Source organism: Aquarana catesbeiana, linkage group LG07 (assembly GCF_042186555.1).
Source record: "Aquarana catesbeiana isolate 2022-GZ linkage group LG07, ASM4218655v1, whole genome shotgun sequence".
Classification (NCBI taxonomy): domain Eukaryota; kingdom Metazoa; phylum Chordata; class Amphibia; order Anura; family Ranidae; genus Aquarana; species Aquarana catesbeiana.
In genome coordinates, this window is record NC_133330.1 from 44,181,823 (window position 1) to 44,203,859 (window position 22,037).

At 43.2% G+C, this 22,037-nt stretch overlaps 1 protein-coding gene and 1 non-coding gene across 2 annotated transcripts in view; both read left to right on the forward strand.

Annotated features, from left to right (window-relative positions):
* FRMD4B (FERM domain containing 4B) overlaps window positions 1-22,037 on the forward strand; it is a 332,830-nt gene that overhangs the window by 31,833 nt on the left and 278,960 nt on the right. The gene's annotated exons all lie outside the window — the stretch shown is intronic.
* On the forward strand, window positions 21,856-21,928 carry TRNAW-CCA (transfer RNA tryptophan (anticodon CCA)). The gene has a single exon. It is a non-coding gene; the product is annotated as a tRNA-Trp (tRNA).

Consider the following 22,037-nt stretch of genomic DNA (forward strand, 5'->3'; position numbering starts at 1 on the left):
ATTCTTTCAGCTCTCAAACTGAAAGAATGACTGTTAGTCGGTTGTTATGGAAACAAGTTTGTAACCATTAACTTTTGGTAACAAACTTGTACATAAAAGGGATGAGTAGAGACTGGGAGAACACACATCAGAATGCTTTGAAGATCAGAAGCCACTCATGATACAAGCAAAGGGGTTCAGATTCTTTGCTTGCCTTTATCTGGCCCTTGGGGCACTATACCTCCCACTGATGCTAGGCACTATTTATTTTACTGACACCAACAATGGGACACTATTCCTCCCACTGACACCAATGATGGGGCACTATTCCTCCCACTGACACCAATGATTGGGCACTATTCTTCCCACGGCACTATTCCTCCCACTGATACCAATGATGAGGCACTATTTCTCCCACAGACACCAATGATGGGGCACTATTCCTCCCACGGCACTATTCCTCTCACTGACACCAATGATGGGGCACTATTCCTCCCACAGCACTATTCCTCCCACTGACACCAATGATTGTGCACTAATCCTCCCACTGACACCAATGATGGGGCACTATTCCTCCTACTGATGGGGCACTATTCCTCCTACTGACACCAACAATGGGGCACTATTCCTCCCACTGACACCAACGATGGGGCACTATTCCTCCCATTATTGCCAATGATGGGGCACTGTTTACTCTCACTGATGTTGGAGCATATTCTATAATCACTGGCCACAAAGTCTGAAGGACAGTTAACTGGCCCTTTGTTTAGAAAGTTCAGAGACCCCTTATAAACACCAAAAAAAAAAAAATTTGTGATTGCAGGAAAGAAATTATCACTCTGTATGGCCGGCCTAAGATTACTACAAAAGTGATGTGTCTCTGAAAAGCAATTCACGTTTGGATCTTTTTTAAGAGGCATTTGCCAGGCCAAGAAGAGGCTACGTGATGCCCAACGTGCCGCAAACGTTTGTATTGCACGCATTTGTGGGGCATTTCGCTTGAATGAGCTGTGCTTGGTGGGCCGTAGTGAAATGAGCAAAGCTTTTTCTGCGGGTGCAAAGAAAGGATCATGACTTCAACATGTGAACACCCTCATCTGCTGCCTTTGTAGATTAAGGCTGGGTTCACACTATTGCGAATTGGATACGAGTTCATCGCATCCAATTCACAATAGCAGGAGATTTTGACCGGCTCTCTATGGAGCTGATTCACACATCTCCACTGCGGCTCCGGTGCAAATTTGCACAGAAGCCCTGTGCGTCTTTTTGGTCTGTTTCAGGGCTGAAATAGGACCTGAAAAGTGAACGGGAACGCACCGGACCCCTGCTGTGAGCCGCATGTGAAGATAGTATGAACCCATTCTAAGGGGGTGCTAAAAATGCGACTCAATGCCCCACCACTGTAAGTCTAGACACTCTTTTAGGGTGCTTTAAATGCTCTGAAGTCACATGTAAAATTAAAGGGAAATGATTTGGATTTATCCAAGCATTGATTTTGCATTGTTAATATAATATCTGGGGGAAAAAAAAAATTCTCATGTAGCAAATCTTCCCAGTCCGGGTTTAGTTTGGATTGATGACTCAGCTCGGGCCATGAGGACATTTTAGCTTGTAATACAAAGCTCATCTTGTTCTACATATCTAGTTATACAAAGCAATTCTCATCTAGATGGCTGTACTGTAAATAATCACCAATTTTGCCAAGTAAGAGCTCCTCTCCCATGACCGGTATGCGAACAGAATCCATAATAGGCAGATAAAGGAGCTGGATTTCGTTGATTCAGCACAGTGAATATCATTTTTCCCATTGTGTTTGTGTCCAGTGTTGTATTATTTAGTTATCTGCGGGGGACCCCTGTTGTGAGATGTGTTCACCTCCAGGATTGCTTTGTCTTCCAGGCAGATATAACGCTTAGACCCACACACAGCTGTTACCTCCATAGAGGCCTCCTGTGGTCACACTGCCTGCAGGCAAACTCTCCATCCACTACACAACCCTCCCACCCCCCAGACATATTTTAAGGATACAGTACTTAAGAAAAAAACATTGAATAAAAAAAAAAACATTAGATCCAAACTACTGAATATTGTAAAGAAAACTGTTATCCAATGTTTGCTTTCTGCTACTGGATACAGAACGCCTTGCTTTAGGCAACAAACTAGCAATAGCAATTCCATCCAGCAACAGAACCTATTCAAATCAGCAGTTAGAGAGGCTTTACAGTATGTAAATCCTCACCTTGTAAAACAACCCATTCAGTTTAAAATAGAAATGAAAGGCAAAACATCTGCGTATACATAGAAAAATTTTATAAGTACCTTTCCTTTTTAATAAGTGGTCACATACCCGCTGTTCTCAGCTGCATAAGGAGCTGTGAGAGCTGGGGAAGGAGAAACTACAGCACACTAGTCTTTCCAGTGAATGGCTGTGCAGTGTGGGGGGGGGGTCAGTACTAGTCTAATCATTGCAGAAGAGCACACCGAGTTCCCAGCATAGCTAGAGAACTGACAACAGTGTGCTCTACTGCTTAGTGTGGTCAATTTTTAATAGGAAAGCAGAAGGACTGGCAGGAACATCTGGGGATGCACCAATACAATTTTTTTTACGAGTACTGATACTTACTTTTAGTACTCACCGATACCAATTACTGATACCTACCACAACTGTTTTGTTTACACTTCAGTTGTCTGCAATGGTACACAACATTGAAAAGTTATTTACAAATAAAATACATTTATTTCTACAAAAACGTGTGCTTTTTTTAATGTGAAATGTGTAAATATATGTTAAAGGTGTAAAAATATTAACGAATAAAGCAAACAAAAAAAAAGTTTTAATCGTTAATAGTTTATAAAATAGAAGTGAACACAAAAAATCAAATATAAAATAATAATTAAATGGAGCAGGAGAAGAGTGAGTTAATTAATGCTGATTAGAGTAAATTAATGGTTAATAAGGGGTTAAAAAGAGGAACATTTAATTTTAAAAAAATGTTTTATTTAACAGGTTGCTTTAAACTGACTTCATCTGCAGATCGAAGTTCATCCCTTTGATCTGTAGATGAATAAACTAAAAGGTACAAAAAGAAACAATGATTCTTTTAATCTTTCTGTTTTAGCAGCTGAGCGATGTTGTTGATTAAAAAAAAAAATGTTTGACAACTCCGATTGCCAGTGTTCTGACAAAATGACAAACCCGGCAGAATATTGAACCACGTCACTTCCTGTGACGTGCAATCAGCTGTTCCTGAAAACCACACGCACTGCGCATCCGCACCACATTATCTGTGCATGCGCAGCACGTCATCGCTGACATCAGGACACTGCATGTCAAATTCTTTGACCGTCGGCCATCTTGCTACACCCCGCACTCGGCCGTGCTAAACCTGCAGTCAGAAGGCAGCAGCGGACATCTTTTTACACCCACTCAACTCTTGCATCTCATGCTTATTTTTAGCACTAAACCGAGCTTATATCGTGAAATACTGTATTTACAAATCCGTAACACTCCTTTCATGTTGAATTTTAAAAGCAGCGGTGTTATGTCAGATTAGTAAACCTGTCAGATCTGCAGGATTGCCGCTGCTTTCAAAATTTAACATCTAAACAGTGTCACCTACTTGTAAATACTGTTTTGCACTATATAAGCAGAGTTTACTGTTAAAAATAAGTGTGAAATGCAAGAGTTGGGTGGGTGTAAAAGGAATATGGAATGTTGGGTATACATACTCTTTAACCACTTCAGCCCCAGAAGGTTTTACCCCCTTCATGACCAGGCCATTTTTTGCGATACAGCACTGTGATGCTTTAACTGACAATTGATGTCCTTTTTTTTCCCACAAATAGAGCTTTCTTTTGGTGGTATTTGATCACCTCTGCCGTTTTTCTTTTTTGTGCTATAAACAAAAAAGCAACAGTTTTGAAAAAAAAATATTTTTTACTTTATGCTATAAAACCTATCCAATAAAAAAAATTTAAAAATTTGAATTTCTTCATCAATTTAGGCCAATATGTATTCCGCTACATATTTTTGGTAAAAAAAAATCCCATTAAGTGTATATTGATTCGCAAAAGTTATAGCGTCTACAAACTGTGAGATATTTTTATGGCATTTTTATTTTTTTTATTTTTTTACTAGTAATGGCACAATCAAACATCAATTGCAGCCTCACTGTGCCATCAAACGCAGCCACTGTGCCATCAAACGCAGCCACTGTGCCCATCAATTGTAGCCACTGTGCCCATCAATTGTAGCCACTGTGCCCATCAAACGCAGCCACTGTGCCCATCAATTGCAGCCACTGTGCCCATCACACGCATCCACTGTGCCCATCACACGTAGCCACTGTGCCCATCAATTGCAGCGCCTGTGCCCTTCATATGCAGCCTGTGCGCCCATCATATGCAGCTTGTGCCCATCATATGTTGCCTGTGTGCCCATCCTATGAAGCTTGTGTGCCCATAATATGCAGCCTGTGTGACCATCATATGTAGCCTGTGTGCCCACCATATGTAGCCTCTGTGACCCATCATATGTAGCCTCTGTGCCCATCATATGTACCCTGTGTGCCCATCATATGCAGCCTCTGTGACCCATCATATGCAGCCTGTGTACCCATCATATGCAGCCTGTGTGCCCATCATATGCAGCCTGTGTGTCCATCATATGTAGCCTGTGTGCCCATCATTTGTAGCCTCTGTGACCCATCATATGTAGCCTGTGTGCCCATCATATGCAGCCTGTGTGCCCATCATATGTAGCCTGTGTGCCCATCATATGCAGCCTGTGTGCCCATCATATGTAGCCTGTGTGCCCATCATATGTAGTCTGTGTGCCCATCATATGCAGCCTGTGTGCCCACCATATGTAGTCTGTGTGCCCATCATATGTAGCCTGTGTGCCCATCATATGTAGCCTCTGTGACCCCCCCCCCCCCCCAATCGCTCGTTGTCTGACCGGCACACATTTACCCCATCCTGGTGGCGGGTGACTGCGTCAAGCTGTGGGACATGCAGCAGGTGATGGTGGCGAGCTCCTGTGTCCTACATGGCTCTCTGTCCTCTCCCGTTCCTCTGCTCTCTTCCGTTCCATTAGGTGTCCAATCAGGACGCCTGTGCCTTCAGCCAATCAGGTGATGGGTATTAGATCCATGCCTCCAGATTGGCTGAGAGGCGGTTCAGTGCTTTGCGCTCGCAGTTCACCTTTTTTGAAGCCCATTAGAGCCTATGGCTCTAATCAGGTGCATCAAAAACACCCCCCCGCCGCTATAATTCAGGCGCCCGGTGACCGAAAAGGGGCTGGACGCCTGAAAAGGGGGTGTCTACATTGGACATTGAGAGATTCATGCAATGCATGAATGTGTGCCCATCCCCCAGCAACAATAGACTCCCCCCACAACGAAATACCCCCCAAGTAGCAACAAATCGACCCCAGCAACAATAGACCCCACCAACAACAATAGATTCCCCACCAGCCAGCATCAATAGACTCCTCCTGCAGAAATCAACAATAGACCCCCCCCCTCAACAATAGACCTCCCCTGCAACAACAGTTCCCCCGCAACAACAGAACCTCCAGCACACCCCACCTCCCCTTGCCATTAAATATGATCAGTGTTGAAGGTGCCGAAACTGCGTTCCCCCGCGTTCTCGCTAAAAAAAAGCCCTTGTAAGCTGTGTAAGGTTTGTAAACTGCAATATAGGGCATTTTTGTTCTTGTGTTCAGATATACTTTAATCTCCTCTCCACTTGTTGTCCGTCACCTCATCAGAATACCATAAATTCCATACGCCGTCTACAAAGCCACTTGTGTTGGATAGGATAAAAATACCTTTCTTTTATTTATCGCTGTGTAATGTGTTACAAGCTAGACCCTCTTCAGCTCCTGGAGTGCTTTTATTCCAGATGAACCCCTTTGTGATGGCACGCGTGGCTGGCAGCGATTGAAATGTACACAGTAACCTCAGCAGAACACTCGGGAAAGAGTGTTGCCATCTTCAAAACCCGATGGCTGGCATAATTATATAAATAAACTGATTGTTTAAGATGAGCTTTGTGACAGCGACCGTCAGCTGCTTCCCTTTTTTCACCCTCTCAAGTGTATTATTTTCACTTGTTCTTTAATCTGAGGAACCATTATACCTATTAAGGGGCTGACACAGACCGGCTGTGAGCCGCAGCGGGTACCTGTCACTCATCGCACAATCAAAAGCTAATGCAATCTCTGCCAGAAGCTTCCCTCCGCTAAAAGTGCAGCTTTATCTCATTAGTTGGAGTTCAGAGCAAAAAGTCAACTCTGAATTCGGGAAGCATTTGTGTAAAGCAGACCATGTATGAGTCAGTTTTTTTTTCGTTCGACCTGCAAAAAAACTGACTCAGTTCCCCCATCTATACACCTGATGTGGATGGGGGGGGATCCTCCCCACTGAGTTATTGTATTCTGACAGCGGAGAACCTTTACCAGCTATAGCCGACGGCACTGATCAAGCGAGGAAAATCCGAAAAGGTGGTTGTAAAGAAATTGATCGGTAGATTGACTTTTGTGCAAGCAGAGTGTCCATGCATGGATCAAAATTCAGCTGGTCCCTGCTTAACTGGCCACATTTCAATCCATGTTTGGCCATCTTAAAGCGGAGTTCCACCCAGAAATGGAACTTCTGCGGATCTGATTCCTCCCCCCTTCCGGTGCCACATTTAGCACCTTTCAGGGCGGAGCGGATACCTGTGAAAACCAGGTATCCACTCCCACTTCTGGGGAAAAAGTGCCGCAATCTTTTCGGCGATCTACACAATGTCAGACCCCCCCCACCTGCTGCCTTCTGGGAGACACACGGGTCCCAGAATACAGCAGGGACCATTCAGAAAGCGCAGCGTGACTCGTGCATGCGCAGTAGGAAACAGGCTGTGAAGCTGCAAGGCTTTACTTCCTGTTTCCCTTAGTAAGGATGGCGGCGCCTGCACCCGGAGCCGATGGATGACATCGGCCGACATCGTGGGCTCCATGAACAGGTAAGCGGAACTCCTCTTTAAGTATGCAGCAACCAACCACCAAGCAAGGGCTGGCCATGTAAATTGCTCCTATCCCCTGGTGATGTTCATTGAGGGCTTAATTGGTGAAATCATTATGCCAGCCAGCTGCTGGAGGCACAGCTTTCTCTGATTCTGATGTTCCTACAATCATTTTGTAAGTCCTTATCATATGGATTAAAGTATGCCTTTGGCAGTTTGACTCCTATACCCCTGGATGACGTCTTATTGGACGAAACAAGCCGGGTGGAGCTACAGCGGCGATGTAATCACACCCGCTGGGGTGCTGATTGTGCCTATCTGGTTTACATGCTACTACAGTATTTACCTGTCTTTTGTGAGTAGTTTTAATAAATTCTGGTATTTTATACTACTACACTATGGGGGCAGATTTACTAAAACTGGTGCACACAGAATCTGGCCCAGCTGTGCATAGTAAACAAACGGCTTCTATGTTTTTTTGGCAAGGCTTAACTGAGCAAGCTGAAGTTAGAAGCTTATTGGTTACTTGGTACAGCTGCACCAGATTCTGTGTGCACTAGTTTTAGTAAATCTCCCCCTGGGTCTCTCCTGCATTTATCCCTTCCTGTGCTCCATCTGTGGACTGCCTTGGTTATTTTGAACACCCCCTTTCCTGAGCCCTGGATTGTTCCATCCACCTATCTCAGTGGGATTGCTGCCTAATGTCGCGAACACACGATCGCACATTCCGTCAACAAAATCCATGTTTTTTTTCCCAACGGATGTTGGCTCAAACTTGTCTTGTATACACACGGTCACACAAATCTTGTCGGAAATTCCGATCGTCAAGAACGCGGTGACGTAAAACACGTACGACGAACCGAGAAAAAATGAAGTTCAATAGCCAGTGCGTGGAATGCGTAGAATTTTGTGCATATGTTTTGTGCAAACAAATTCGTCAGACAAAAGTCAAAAGTACAAACACGCAAGAACACGCTCAGAATCAATGCTCACCAAACATGAAATTAGCAGAAGGAGCCCAAAGGGTGGCGCTCAAGAGCTGAAATTCCTCGTAGTAAGACTCTACGTTTGTGTTTGTTGCACGACAATTGTGTACCGTTAGTATGCAAGACAAGATCCTGGTACACGCCCTTAAGACAAAAATCAGAAGCTCGGTTGGCCAAAAATCGTACTGTGTGTATGAGGCTTAAGACTGGGATGCCATTAAAGTTCATGTGTGTGTAAAGGCAGGCGTCCCAATACTTTTGACAATATAGTGTATATTGGTACGGTACGCACCCAGTTAAACTTAAACTGGAGGCGGAGCCATAAAATTGAGTTTTTCCTTCTAGCCATCCTCTATAAGACTTCTCATGGTTGTTTGTTTCAATACTCATTCATAATGAATTGCCGCGACTCTTTACCTCTACACCGGAGACGGCGTTTGACGTATTGTTTAAAATGTTTGTCAGTCAGGATATCCTGTGAGATTGCTATTTCTGTGGAGATTTTGAATGATTACGATGTTGTTTGAGCATGTTGTGTTCTCTAATCCCCTCCCCAGCCCCGGGAATTGCGCCTGACACTGAACATATTAATAAAACATACGTAGCATATGGTCGGGACATATGCATTTTCTGCGACGCCTGAGCGAGCCACATTGCCACATCACACGAGCCAGTTGCATATGGCTGGGGCAGCTGTGCCTCCAAAAAGATATTCAATGCTACGATGGTCCTGAAAGTTTCCAAATGTTCTGTTAAAGGGGGGGAAATCGCACGCATTCGCAGCTCATTTTGTATTATATTTTATAGTATGTGATTTATTTTTGTTTGATCTTATTTGCTGAATGACTACTGTGAGAAAATCCCTAGGATCACATCTCTGTGGCTGATGCGTTTTTCCGGTGCCTTTTTCTTTTTCAAACCCTCGTTTTTGATGCGTTTTTGCATGCAGTTTTCATGCGATTTGCTTTTTATGTTTTTTTTTTTTAAGCGGTAGTAAAGTCTGCTTTGTGATTTTTACATATAGGTAAGCCTGTAATAAGGCTTACCTGTAGGTAAAATGATTATATACTAAATGTGCACCGTTCAGGAGATATTCACCCTGCATGCAGCTGCTGACGGTACGGTATGGCGGACCTGCAGAGCCCATGCACCGCTGACGTCAGCGGCTGCATGCAGGGTGAATATCTCCTGAACGGTGCACGTTTAGGATATATTCATTTTACCTACAGGTAAGTCTTATTACAGGCTTACCTATAGGTAAAAATCACAAAGCGGACTTTACTACTGCTTTAAAAAAAAAAGAAAAAAAAAACACAAAAAGCAAATCGCATGAAAACTGCATGCAAAAATGCATCAAAAACTAGGGTAACTGTAACCAAGCGCATATGTGACGTCATCGCGGCTCCTGTCACTCACGCAGCCAGAGTCCGCGAACCCAGAAGGAAGACCAGGGGAAGATGTCAGCCCTCTCAGTGGTGACAGCACACCACTGGAAGGGCTTCGTTTTAAGGTAAGTATTTCATAATGTGCTAATATGCGATGCATACTAGCACATTATGCTATTATTTTGCAGGGGAAAGTTTTTTGTTTTTTTTTTATTATTGCAGCGGTTTACTACCGTTTTAAAAAACTGTGTTTAGCTGGTTGTTAAGGAGCGGGCTGGGAAGCTGGCTGCCGCGTCCTTAACAACTGATGAGTCATCAGCTGTCGGCGGGGTAACCCTGTAATAAGGTAACCCGCTGACAGCTGATGACTAAGAATGAGCTCCGGCGTGTTCGCACACTCCAAGGGCAGAACCCGCCAGGAAGTTGGCACGGCGCTGCGCTAATCACAGTCAGTGAGACATTTCCCGATCTCTGCAGCCGCACATCGGGAAAACTTCTCACTGCCTGTGATTAGCGCAGCGCCGACTTCCTGGCGGGTTCTGCCTGTGGAGTGTGCGAACACGCCGGAGCTCATCCTTACTGATGGCTCATCAGATGTTAACCACTTCAATACAGGGCACTTTCACCCCCTTCCAGCCCAGGTCATTTTTCAGCTGTCAGCACTGTCGCACTTTGAATGAATATGGCGCGGTCATGCAGGACTGTACCCCTATGACATTTTTATCATTTTTTTCACACAAATAGAGCTTTCTTTTGGTGGTATTTAATCAATGCTGAATTTTTTATTTTTTACAAAAACAAAAAGAGAAAAAAGACCGAAAATAAAACATTTTTAAAAAGTTTTTTCTTAGTTTCTGTCAGTAAATTTTGTAAATAAGTAATTTTTCTCCTTCACTCATGTGCGCTGATGAGGCTGCACTGATGAGGTGGCACTTATGGGCACTGATGAAGCAGCATTTATTGGCACTGATTAGGTGGCACTGATGAGAAGGCACTAATATACCGCACTGATATGCGGCACTAATATGCACGCTGATAGGTGGCACAGATAGGCAGCACTAATGGGAGGCACTGATGGGCATTGATAGGTGGCACGGATAGGCAGCACTGATGGGCACCACTGATGAGTAGGCACTGATGGGCACTGAAAGGTAGCAATGACTGGCATCACTAATAGTCACTGATTGGTGTCACTGATGGGTATTAATTGGTGTCACTGATGGGTACTGACTGGTGGCACTGATGGGTACTGACTGGTGGCACTGATGGGCACTGGGGGGCTTTACTGTAATCAGGGCACTGATGATCAGTGCCCTGATTTCCTGTCTGGGTGTCCCCTGCGAGAAGATGCCGCTGATCAGCTCTCCTCGCCACACTCTCTGTCAGTGTGAGGCGATGAGAGCCGATTACCGGCACCTCCGCATTTACATGTCACCTGATGTGATTGGACACAGTCGATCACATGGTTAAAGAGCCGCGTCATCGGTTCTTTACAGAGATCGGGGTTGCGCCGTGTCCTAGGAACACGGCGCGATCGCTGCGCACCCCCCGTGGGCACGTGAGAGCGGCCGATCTGGGGCGACGTCATATGACGTCCTCCCAGAACGAGAGCCGCACCTCTCCTCCATCATTTGTCAGTGGGCGAGCGGCAAGTGGTTAAGGACGTGGCAGCCGGCTTCCCGGCTGCTCCTTAACAACCAGAGTTACACAGTTTGTTGAAGAGAAAACTAAACGCATGTAAAAAAGCATCAAAAGCACTGCACTTGCGTTTTTGGTGTAGGTCCATTGAAGTCTATTACAAGCATTGTTCATACCATAAAATGCGTTATAATGTGCATCATGATCCACATCATAGAGGTTTTTTGAAAGCAGAGCTTCAGTCCCTGTGCTTCATTGTTCCCCCCACACCCATCCCTGTGCCTCCATTATGGCATGTGTGCAGATATGATGAAGGGCTCTATTCAACCATTGAGTCCTGGCAGAGCCCTTTGGCACATCTGCACCTCATTCTCGCCTAGGCAAAAATTGCGGAAGTGCTGCTTTGCATTGAAATAAAATATAAAAATTAATAAAATAAGAGAATTTTAAAAAGATCCAATTTTTATTAGTTGTATTTTTTAAGCTTTCTTTTTTTTTATTTTCATCTGTTGATCCAGCCAGCAACTCTGTTGTTTTTCAAATGAACAAGCTCTCTTCCAGATGTATCAGTTTACAGGAAAGGGACAAACTATTTAACACCAAGAGGGGTGTTTACAATGATCAGCTTTTATTTATTTATGTAAAACCTTTATCCCCCCCTATGTAAACAAGGCAGATCTCTGTTCTGTCAGTAGGGAAGGCATGGATCCTGTGTCCCTGCAAAGTAGGAACACGGATCTATACCTTCCCCTAGTAAAAGCACCTCCCACACTACATTAAAACACTGGTTAGGCACACATTTAACCCTTTGATCGCCCTAGATGTTAACCCCTCCACAGCCGGTGTCATTAGTACAGTGCATATTTTAAGCACTGAACACTGTATTAGTGTCACTGGTCCTCAAAAAATTGTCAGTTAGTGTCCAATTTGTCCGTCGCAATATTGCAGTCCCCCTATAAGTCGCTGATCACCGCCATTACTAGTAAGAATGAATAAATAAATAAAGATTCCATAAATATAATAAATAAATAAAGCGCTACGTAAACTGTTGGCGCTATATAAATACTGTATAATAATAATAATAATAATAATAATAAATATATCCCATAGTTTGTAGACGCTATAACTTTTGCGCAAACCAATCAATATATGCTTACTGTATTGGGATTTTTTTTTAATCAAAAATAGTAGCAGGATACATATTGGCCTGAACTGATGAAGAAATTCGATTTTTTTTTACATTTTTTTATTGGATGTGTTTTATAGCAGAAAGTAAAAAATAGTGTTTTTTTTTTTTTTTTCCAAAATTGTCAGTCTTTTTTTAGTTTATAGCGCAAAAAATAAAAAAACGCAACAGTGATCAAATACCACCAAAAGAAAGCTCTATTGGTGGGAGAAAAAGGACAAGAATGTTATTTGGGTGCAGCGTCGCACGACTGCGCAATTGTTAGTTAAAATAACGCAGTGCCATATCGCAAAAGGATGGTATGAAGGGGGGTAAATCTTCCGAAGCTGAAGTAGATAAGTATTTATTTATAGATTGTTCTCGGCAGTCTGCGCTCTCCATAGCCTGACAATTAATGGGGACAGCTCTGCTGTAATACCAAAGGACTTGGAAAGCAGAAAATGAATTGAACGCATAAATAAATCAGTCTCGGAGGGTCTCTGTAGACTCTGGTGATGGGTTAGTGGCTCCCAGGAGTTTGTATAACTCAGCCGACCAGCTGTCTCCAGGAGAGGGGCCCAGAGTCACCCAACAGCTGTGAGTAAGTCACTGCCAAGGCGGCCACACTGCAAGCGGCCGAGAATGTGCACTACCAATCCTGTGTGACTGATTGCTGCAATTTCGTACAATTAAACTTATTCACATGCAAATTCCCTCCTTGGATAAGTGATACATCCAATTCACTGACAGTGTTTTCTGTAGCAGTGCAGGACTGGAATAGAGACTTCCCGAAATTGGAGTGGGTAACCAATTTTTTAACTGCTTTTATCAATGTGTTCATCAATAGCCTCAAAGGATACACAGTGCCTTGAAAAAGTATTTATACCCCTTGAAAGTTTTCACATTTTGTCATGTTACAACCAAAAACGTAAATGTATTTTAAAGTAAAACCTTGGATTGCGAGCATAATTCTTTCCGGAAACATGGATTTTGTTGTCGGAAAATTTTATATCCTGCTCTCAAACTTTGTGTGTCGGAAAATCCGATGGAAAATGTGTGATGGAGCCCACACATGGTCGGAATTTCCGACAACAAGGTCCTATCACACATTTTCCTTCGGAAAATCCGACCGTGTGTACGGGGCATATGTGTAGCAATATGTTGCTAAATGTTGTACCTTCATTAAATGTAACCATATTGCTACACTTAGAGGCGCCTCTCTTCTCTTTTATACTCAATTGTGACATTACGCTACTTGTATATCAAGACAAAATTTATTTAAAAAATGTGCTTGTCTTGTAAAACACTCTCAAAATAAGATTTTACTGTATTGGGATTTTATGTGATAGACCAAAACAAAGTGGCACATTATTGTGAAGTGGAAGGAAAATGATAAATGGTTTTCAAAATTGTTTACAAATAATTATGTGAAAAGTGTGGGGTACATTTGTATTCAGCCCCCCTGAGTCAATACTTTGTAGAACCTCCTTTTACTGTAATTACAGCTGCAAGGCTTTTTGGGGATGTCTCTACCAGCTTTGCACATCTAGAGAGTGACATTTTTGCCCATTCTTTATTGCAAAATAGCTCAAGCTCTGTCAGATTAGATGGAGAGCGTCTGTGAACAGCAAATAACAAGTCTTGTCACAGATTCTCACTTGGATTTAGGTCTGGACTTTGACTGGGCCATTCTAACACATGAATATGCTTTGATCTAAACCATTCCATTGGGGCTCTGGCTGTATGTTTAAGGTCATTGTCCTGCTGGAAGGTGAACCCTCCGCCTCAGACTCAAGTCTTTAGCAGACTCTAACAGGTTTTCTTCTAAGATTGCCCTGTATTTGGCTCCATCCATCTTCCCATCAACTCTGACCATCTTCCCTGTCCTTGCTGAAGAAAAGCATCCCCACAACATGATGCTGCCACCACCATGTTTCACGGTGGGGATGGTGTGTTCAGGGTGATGTGCAGTGTTCGTTTTCCGCCACACATAGGGTTTTGCTTTTAGGCAAAAAAGTTAAATTTTGGTCTCATCTGACCAGAGCCCCTTCTTCCACATGTTTGCTGTTCCCCCCACATGGCTTCTTGCAAACTGCAAACCAGACTTCTTATGGCTTTCTTTCAACAATGGCTTTCTTCTTGCCACTCTTCCATAAAGGCCAGATTTGTGGAGAGCACGACTAATAGTTGTCCTGTGGACAGATTTTCCCACCTGAGCTGTGGATCTCTGCAGCTCCTCCAGAGTTACCATGGGCCTCTTGGCTTCTTCTCTGATGAATGCTCTGCTTGCCTGGCCTGTCAGTTTAGGTGGACGGCCATGTCTTGGTAGGTTTGCAGTTGTGCCATACTCTTTATATTTTTGGATTATGGATTGAACAGTGCTCTGTGAGATGTTCAAAGCTTGGGGTATTTTTTTATAACCTAACCCTGCTTTAAACTTCTCCAAACTTTATCCCTGACCTGTCTGGTGTGTTCCTTGGCCTTCACAAGGCTGTTTCTTTCACTAAGGTTCTCCAAATGACCTCTGAGGGCTTCACAGAACAGCTGTATTTATACTGAGATTAAATTACAAATTTAATTAAATTACAAATTAAATTTACTAATTAGGTGACTTCTGAAGGCAATTGGTTCCACTAGATTTTAGTTAGGGGTATCAGAATAAAGGGGGCTGAATACAAATGCATGCCACACTTTTCAGATATTTATTTGTAAAAAAAAAAAAGAAAAATAATTTATCATTGTCCTTCTACTTCACAATTATGTGCCACTTTGTGTTGGTCTATCACATAAAATCCCAATAAAATACATTTACCATTTTGTTTGTAACATGACAAAATGTGGAAAATGTCAAGAGGTATGAATACTTTTTCAAGGCACTGTATTCTGTTATAAAAGTAGACACATTTTAAGCGCCCCTAACTGCTCCCCCTTCACTTGAAAAGGCAGCGGATGGAGGTATTCCCATGCTGCTGTCATGTTGCTGTGCCTTGCACCTGTATAAAAAATAACTCTCCCTAATGTGTTCGGCGGGCAATACAGCCAGTGAAGGCAATCTATTCAAACAAAAGGGGATGCACCACAAAAGCCATATTGGTGCAGTATTTATAGGGGGTTAAAAAATGCAGTGTGGAGGCATCATATCACTTCTTCGCAGCCTCCCAAACGTCTCTGAAAAGCATTCCAGATTCGGATTGCTTTTCAGAGGTGTAGCAATTTAGCCACACATCTAAGCTTAGCCTAAGAGGGAAACTTCCTTTACTTTGTAAAGCCTTTCTCCTACTGTTGGCTGCATCTCAGGGACAGGAAGTGAGCGGAATCTTTCCATAGGGAAACAATAAGAAGCAAGGTTTTTAACCCTTCCCTGTGATATCTAAAACTTTACTATACATACAACACATAGTACACTTCAACTGTGTTATTTTACAGGAATTTCTTTGTTAAAGTTTTTTTTTTTTAAGCCACAAAGTCACTTAAAACTACAAAGTAAGGACACACAACTCTCATGATTGTTTGATAGGTGTAACTAATCCATGATTGCACAATGCAGTCATATAATATACATCCTTGGATTCAAGTCAGCTGGTAGTTCATCTAAAGGCAGCTAGGTGGTGCTGTCCCCCACATGGAAATGACAGCAATCATGTCTTTGCTTTAATGAGCAATATTTGAACTTTCATTGCTGACCTCTTTCTAGGATACTGCTTGCCTGGCTGCCTCTGGGTTACATTTTTGGCCTCAACCTTTACAGGAGTCACTTTGGATAAAAACATTTTGATAGAGCTGAGCATGCGATGTCCACAGGATCACACGCCATAACGTTCCGACAGCTTTGCACTCCCCTTACACATCACTGAGATCTTTTCTGCCATTTTTTCCCAACCAGCGTCTTCTTTCTTCAGCCATTGGGCAGTCCGTGATAATGTAATTCCCATGCATGCCCACCAGAGCTATGCCACCTGGCTCCAGTGTACAAAGAACAATCACTGCACATGTGCCATGGGCCCTGTACACACACACACAAAATTGCCAAGAGTCCCTTTTACCAAAAAATATAAAAATAAATTAAATTTTTAAAATGTGACTTTTTTCAGTTCTTATGCTTTTTAGAGCTGTTTTTGGAGGCCGAGGATAGTATAAACCGGGGTAATAAATTAAGATTCAAGGAGGTTCAGTGGCAAATATTTTCTTCCAACTTAGGTCCGAATCTCATGTTTGTGCTATAACTCTGAGATTGTAGAAAGATTGTAGTCCTATGTCAATCAAAAATATATCAAATTCCCCCATCAGAATGCTCTTTTACAACAGGTGCTCTTTTACATCAGAGCGCCTCTTTACATCAGGTGCCCCATCAGAGAACCCTTTTACATCAGTTGCCTCACTGAAATGCCCCTTTAGATCAGGTGCCCCATCAGAGTGTCCTCTTACAACAGGTGCCCTCATCATAGTGCCCTTTTACATATGGTGCCCCTTTACCTTAGGTGCCCCCATCAGAGTGCCTCTTTACATCAGATGCACCATCAGAGGGCCCCGTTACATCAGTTGCCCCCATCGGAGTGCCCCCTTACATCAGGTGCCCTCATCAGAGTGTCCCTTTACATCAGGTGTCCAACATCAGAGTGCAGAGTGCCTTTTTCTTCACTCTTCAGAGTGCCTTTTACATGAGGTGCCTCATCAGAATGCTCCTTTACATCAGTTTCCCTCATCAAAGTGTCCTCTTACATCAGGTACCCCATCAGAATGCCTCATTTTATCATGTGCCCCCATCAGAGTTCCCCCTTTACATCATGTGCCCCCATCAGAGTGCCTCTTTACTTCAGGTGCCCCATCAGAGTGCCCCTTTACATCAGTGCCCTTAAAACATGTTGAGCTGTGCTTTTACCACCACACCCCTCCCCGCTACTCCCTTTAGTTGCAGAGGTAGCAGTTGGGGGTGTACACATGCCGTGGCCACTATGCAAAGCAAGAATTATACCCCATCATATTTGTCGAGTGTAGCTCCCATTGAACGCAACCCACTCAAGTAAATAGGGCCGTTCCGCAAGAGCTACACAACTGCATGCAGTGCATGGGCTTGCAGCTCGCTAGTGCATATATATATATATATATATATATATATATATATATATATATATATATATATATAAAAATAATATATATTAGTTCAGTGCAATTCCATGGGTCAGCTCACTGGGCACCATGGCTGATACATATGAAAGTCTTTTCCATAGAATTTTTTTAACCATCCCCATTCACATAGCCAACTTGTACACACATAGTAGGGTTAATTCAGACAGGAGGCAATTAACCTACCAGCATGCCTTTGAAGTGTGGGAGGTAACCAGAGTACCTGGAAAAAAACCATACAAGCACAGGGAGAGTATGCAAACTTGATGCAGATAGTGTCCTGGCTGATAAGGGCCAACCATTAGGAGGCAAACTACTCATCCCCTAACATACAGATGACCACTAGAGGGAGTATTTACAATGTTCATGTTACAGGACAGTGAGCAAAATGTAAAAATCATGTCACAAATTGTGTGAAAACTGCTGCTGATATGACTCCCACCAGTCAATGGTGCTGGACACATGGCTGATGAGTCCTTCTTTAAAAATAGAAATACATTGGGACAGGATATTACATCATAAGCAATGTAGTTCCACAAGGAGCTACATACTTTAAAGTGGAATTAAAAAAGAATTAAAAAAAAAAATTAAAATTGCTGACAGATAGGATTTTTATGACAGAAGAGACGCTATTGGTCTCTTCTGTCATAAACTTTTCTCCCTGCCTGTCTGTGCTTGTGTACACTGAACCGTGCATGCGCAGCTCAGCATACATTTGCAGCACAGACAATGTGACACATGTGCACATGTGCAGAAGTGATGTCATCCTGGCCTGGCCAACCAAATGGCCCAAGCATCAGAACCTAAAAGGAAGATGACAGAACATGTGATCGGCGGGAGCTCACTAGCCAGGAAAATCTGCCATAATATGCTTATTTTCTGTACATACTAGTATAATATAGCTAAAAACTTCATAGGGTCCAATTTACATATTTTTTTTTTGCTACTTTAATTATGATATCTAAAACTTTACTATACATACAACACATAGTACACTTCAACTGTGTTATTTTACAGGCATTTATTTGTTAAAGTTTTTTTTCAAGCCACAAAGTCACTTAAAACTACAAAGTAAGGACACAGAACTCTCATGATTGTCTGATAGGTGTAACTAATCCATGATTGCGCAATGCAGTTATATAATATACATCCTTGGATTCAAGTCAGCTGGTAGTTCATCTAAGGGCAGGTAGGTGGCGCTGTCCCCCACATGGAAATTACACCAATCATGTCTTTGCTGTAATGAGCAATATTTGAACTTTCATTGCTGACCTCTTTCTAGGATACTGCTTGCCTGGCTGCCTCTGGGTTACATTTTTGGCCTCAACCCTTATAGGAGTCACTTTGGATAAAAAAACATTGTGATAGAGCTGAGCATGCGATGTCCACAGGATCACACGCCATAACGTTCCGACAGCTTTGCACTCCCCTTAAACATCACTGAGATCTTTTCTGGCATTTTTTCCCAACCAGCATCTTCTTTCTTCAGCCATTGGGCAGTCCTTGATAATGTAATTCCCATGAATGCCCACCAGAGCTATGCCACCTGGCTCCAGTGTACAAAGAACAATCACTGCACATGTGCCATGGGCCCTGTACACACACACACAAAATTGCCAAGATTCCCTTTTACCAAAAAAAATAAAAATAAATTCACATTTTTAAAATGTCACTGTTTTCAGTTATTATGCTTTTTAGAGCTGTTTTTGGAGGCCTGAGGATAGTATAAACCGGGGTAATACATTAAGATTCAAGGAGGTTCAGTCGCAAACATTTTCTTCCAGCTAAGGCCTAAAACTCAGGTTTGTGCTATAACTCTGAGATTGTAGTCATATGTCAATCAAAAATATATCAAGTTCCCCCATCAGCATGCTCTCTTACATCAGGTGCCCTTTTACATCAGGTGCCCCTTTATCTTAGGTGCCCCCATCAGAGCGCCTCTTTTCATCAGGTGCCCCATCGGAGAGCCCTTTTACATCAGTTGCCCCATTGAAGTGCCCCTTTACATCAGGTGCCCTCATCAGAGTGTCCTCTTACAACAGGTGCCCTCATCAGAGTGCCCTTTTACATCAGGTGCCCCTTTACCTTAGGTGCCCCCATCCGAGTGCTACAGTCCCCTTTAAACCTGGGGCTTTTTTTGGGGCAAGTGGAATCAGTTAGCATTTCCTGGGTTTTGATGGTAGCTCGGCTTAGTATAAATTGCTTCCTTAGTAATTTGTTCAGCGCTTAGCACATATTGGTTACTTATGGAGCCTCAGGCTAATGAACTTAGTTTATATTAAGTGTGCTGCCTACTAAAGAACATGTTCTCATTACGATTCAAGGACAGCGTTTGGTATTCCGGAGAGCGTGCATATGCAGATTTATAGAGCATTCTGGGCATGGCGGCTCCCCTCCGGCTTCCTACGTCGAGTCCGAGCAAACAGAGCAGGACCGCTTAACTACAAGTCTAGATGTAAATGCTTATTTAATCCGATGTTACCTTTCATTATATTTTGCTTATTCGGTAAGTAAGTGGAAAGACATGAATATAGGATATGCAAATTGCAGTTACCCCACAACAACCTGTCTCAGTTCTTAAAGAGACCCTGTCACCAACTTAAAAATATTCCAGGTAAAAACACAAAAAAATCAAGTATTTTAGATGTTTACGTGCTAAACAAAATAGACTACAAAATGAGAGTCAATTCCCTAGCACTGCCCCCTTTCTCCTGCCATGTCATAGCCCGCTCTGTGTCTAGAAGTGTTTAATTACTGTCTGTGCTGGCCCAGCTCCTCTGCCCCCCCCTTCACCTCTTTACATAACCTTTTATATAGCTGCTGAAATAGACATTAAGGAGTATAGACTATAACGCATTGGTTCTCCACAAACAGGCTGCGGCCTGCTGCAACCTCCTCTCGCCTGGGCATCCTGTGAGCTGCAGATCCTGCAACCTCCCATAGTGCCTCTCAGCTCCTATAAAAAGGTCTACAGTGTTCACAGGCTCCCTGAGAGCCCTCAGCCTTCACAGTGCCCCCATCCTTCCATAATGGTCTACAGTGCTCTCAAGTCCCCTAGAGAGCCCTCACCCTCCACAGTGCCCCCCAACCTTCAATAATGGTCTACAATGCTCCCTGGCCCTCTAAAGAGCTCTCAGCCTCCACTGTGCCTCTAACCTTCCATAATGGTCTACAGTGCTCACAAGTCCCCCAAACAGCCTTCACCGTCCACAGCGCTACCCAACCGTTCATAATGGCCTACAGTACTCCGAGGCCTCCTAAACAGCCCTCAGCTTTCACAGTGCCCCCAACCTTCCATAATGGCCTACAATGCTCCAAGGCCCCCTGAGATTCTCAGCATGGAAAGTTTTGGAACAATTTACTAAAAAAAGGGCTCAAAAAGGTTGAGAACCATTGCTATAAACTGTCACTTGAGAGCCAGCTCTGACTATACTGGGGCTGCTGACATCACATCCAAGATGGTGGTGCCCAGCAGCAGCCTCAGGGCATTTGGATGTCTACAAAAGGGAGGGTTCCATAGGTTAAATGCATAAAATATGCTAAAGGCACAAATAATCTTATGGGACGATTGTCATTGAAATGAATGGCCTGGCAATAGGGGCCATTACCTGATTCATCTTCACAGTGCTCCCCCACTGTGCCTTTTGCCTGAACAACACAATGAAAAATACAGTAACTGTTACCAGCCATTGAAAGAATGGGTCCAGTGGCCTAATGGATAAGGCTTCAGCTGCTGAAGATTGTGGGTCCAAGTCCCAGCTGGGTTATACCACTTATATTACCCCTAGTGAGATTCAAGTTAGCAAACTATAAGGAAAATATATAGCAACATTAGTAACGCTAAACTCCGGTTTAAAATAGAAAATTCTATTCAAGTATGTATTCTTAATTTAAAACAAGCCCCTTCTGTTGGACCTAGCCTCCTCCAAATCTCCGACATCCAGAGGGTGGCTATGTTCATTCTCTATGGCCCCACTGTATGTTGGAACATAGCCACCCTCTCTTCATTGGTCAGGAGATAGACTATGGGATTTGTAGTGTGCATAGACAGGCTGGTTGTACTGAAGTCAATTGATTGATCAAATGCAGTTCAACCAGCCTTCCCATAGATGGATTGAATCCATTCAATCCATCTATGGCCAGTTTTAAAGGGTATTAGAGGTTCAGGAGCTCATGGGGAACAATAAAAGGAGGCAGAAAAGGTAGTGGATGAGTATGGATCTTATTTTATCCAGCTCGGACCAATGTAACTATGTATATACCATACCTGTGGGACCCTTGCTGAGCGAGCGACCTCCAGTTTTCACTATGCAGCAGAGTAGCTGCTTGGGATGGGATCTGGAAGACAGCGATGATCACTGTAGTAGAGGCATTACAGATATATGACTGAGTGATCACCAGTACAACCACAAATAGCCATACTGGGTGACCATTCTGTTACAACTGCACAAGTCATCCCAGAAAGCTGCAGCTTCTGTGAGGATCAGTACATTCATTTTATTGCAAATGAACCAAAAACAAAAGAAATACTCAGACTGATTAGCTCTAATGTTGGCTTTTGCTTTATAGAGACCCAGTGGCCTAATGGATAAGGTGTCAGCCTCCAGAGCTGAAGATTGTGTGTTTAAGTCACATCTGGGTCAGTGTTGGCATCTTTCTTCCTGAAATTCATCTCCGTCAGTAGGGGTCATCTGTACAACCCTACAAAACAAGCAGCTTACCATTCAGGCCTAATTCACAAGGCATCCATTC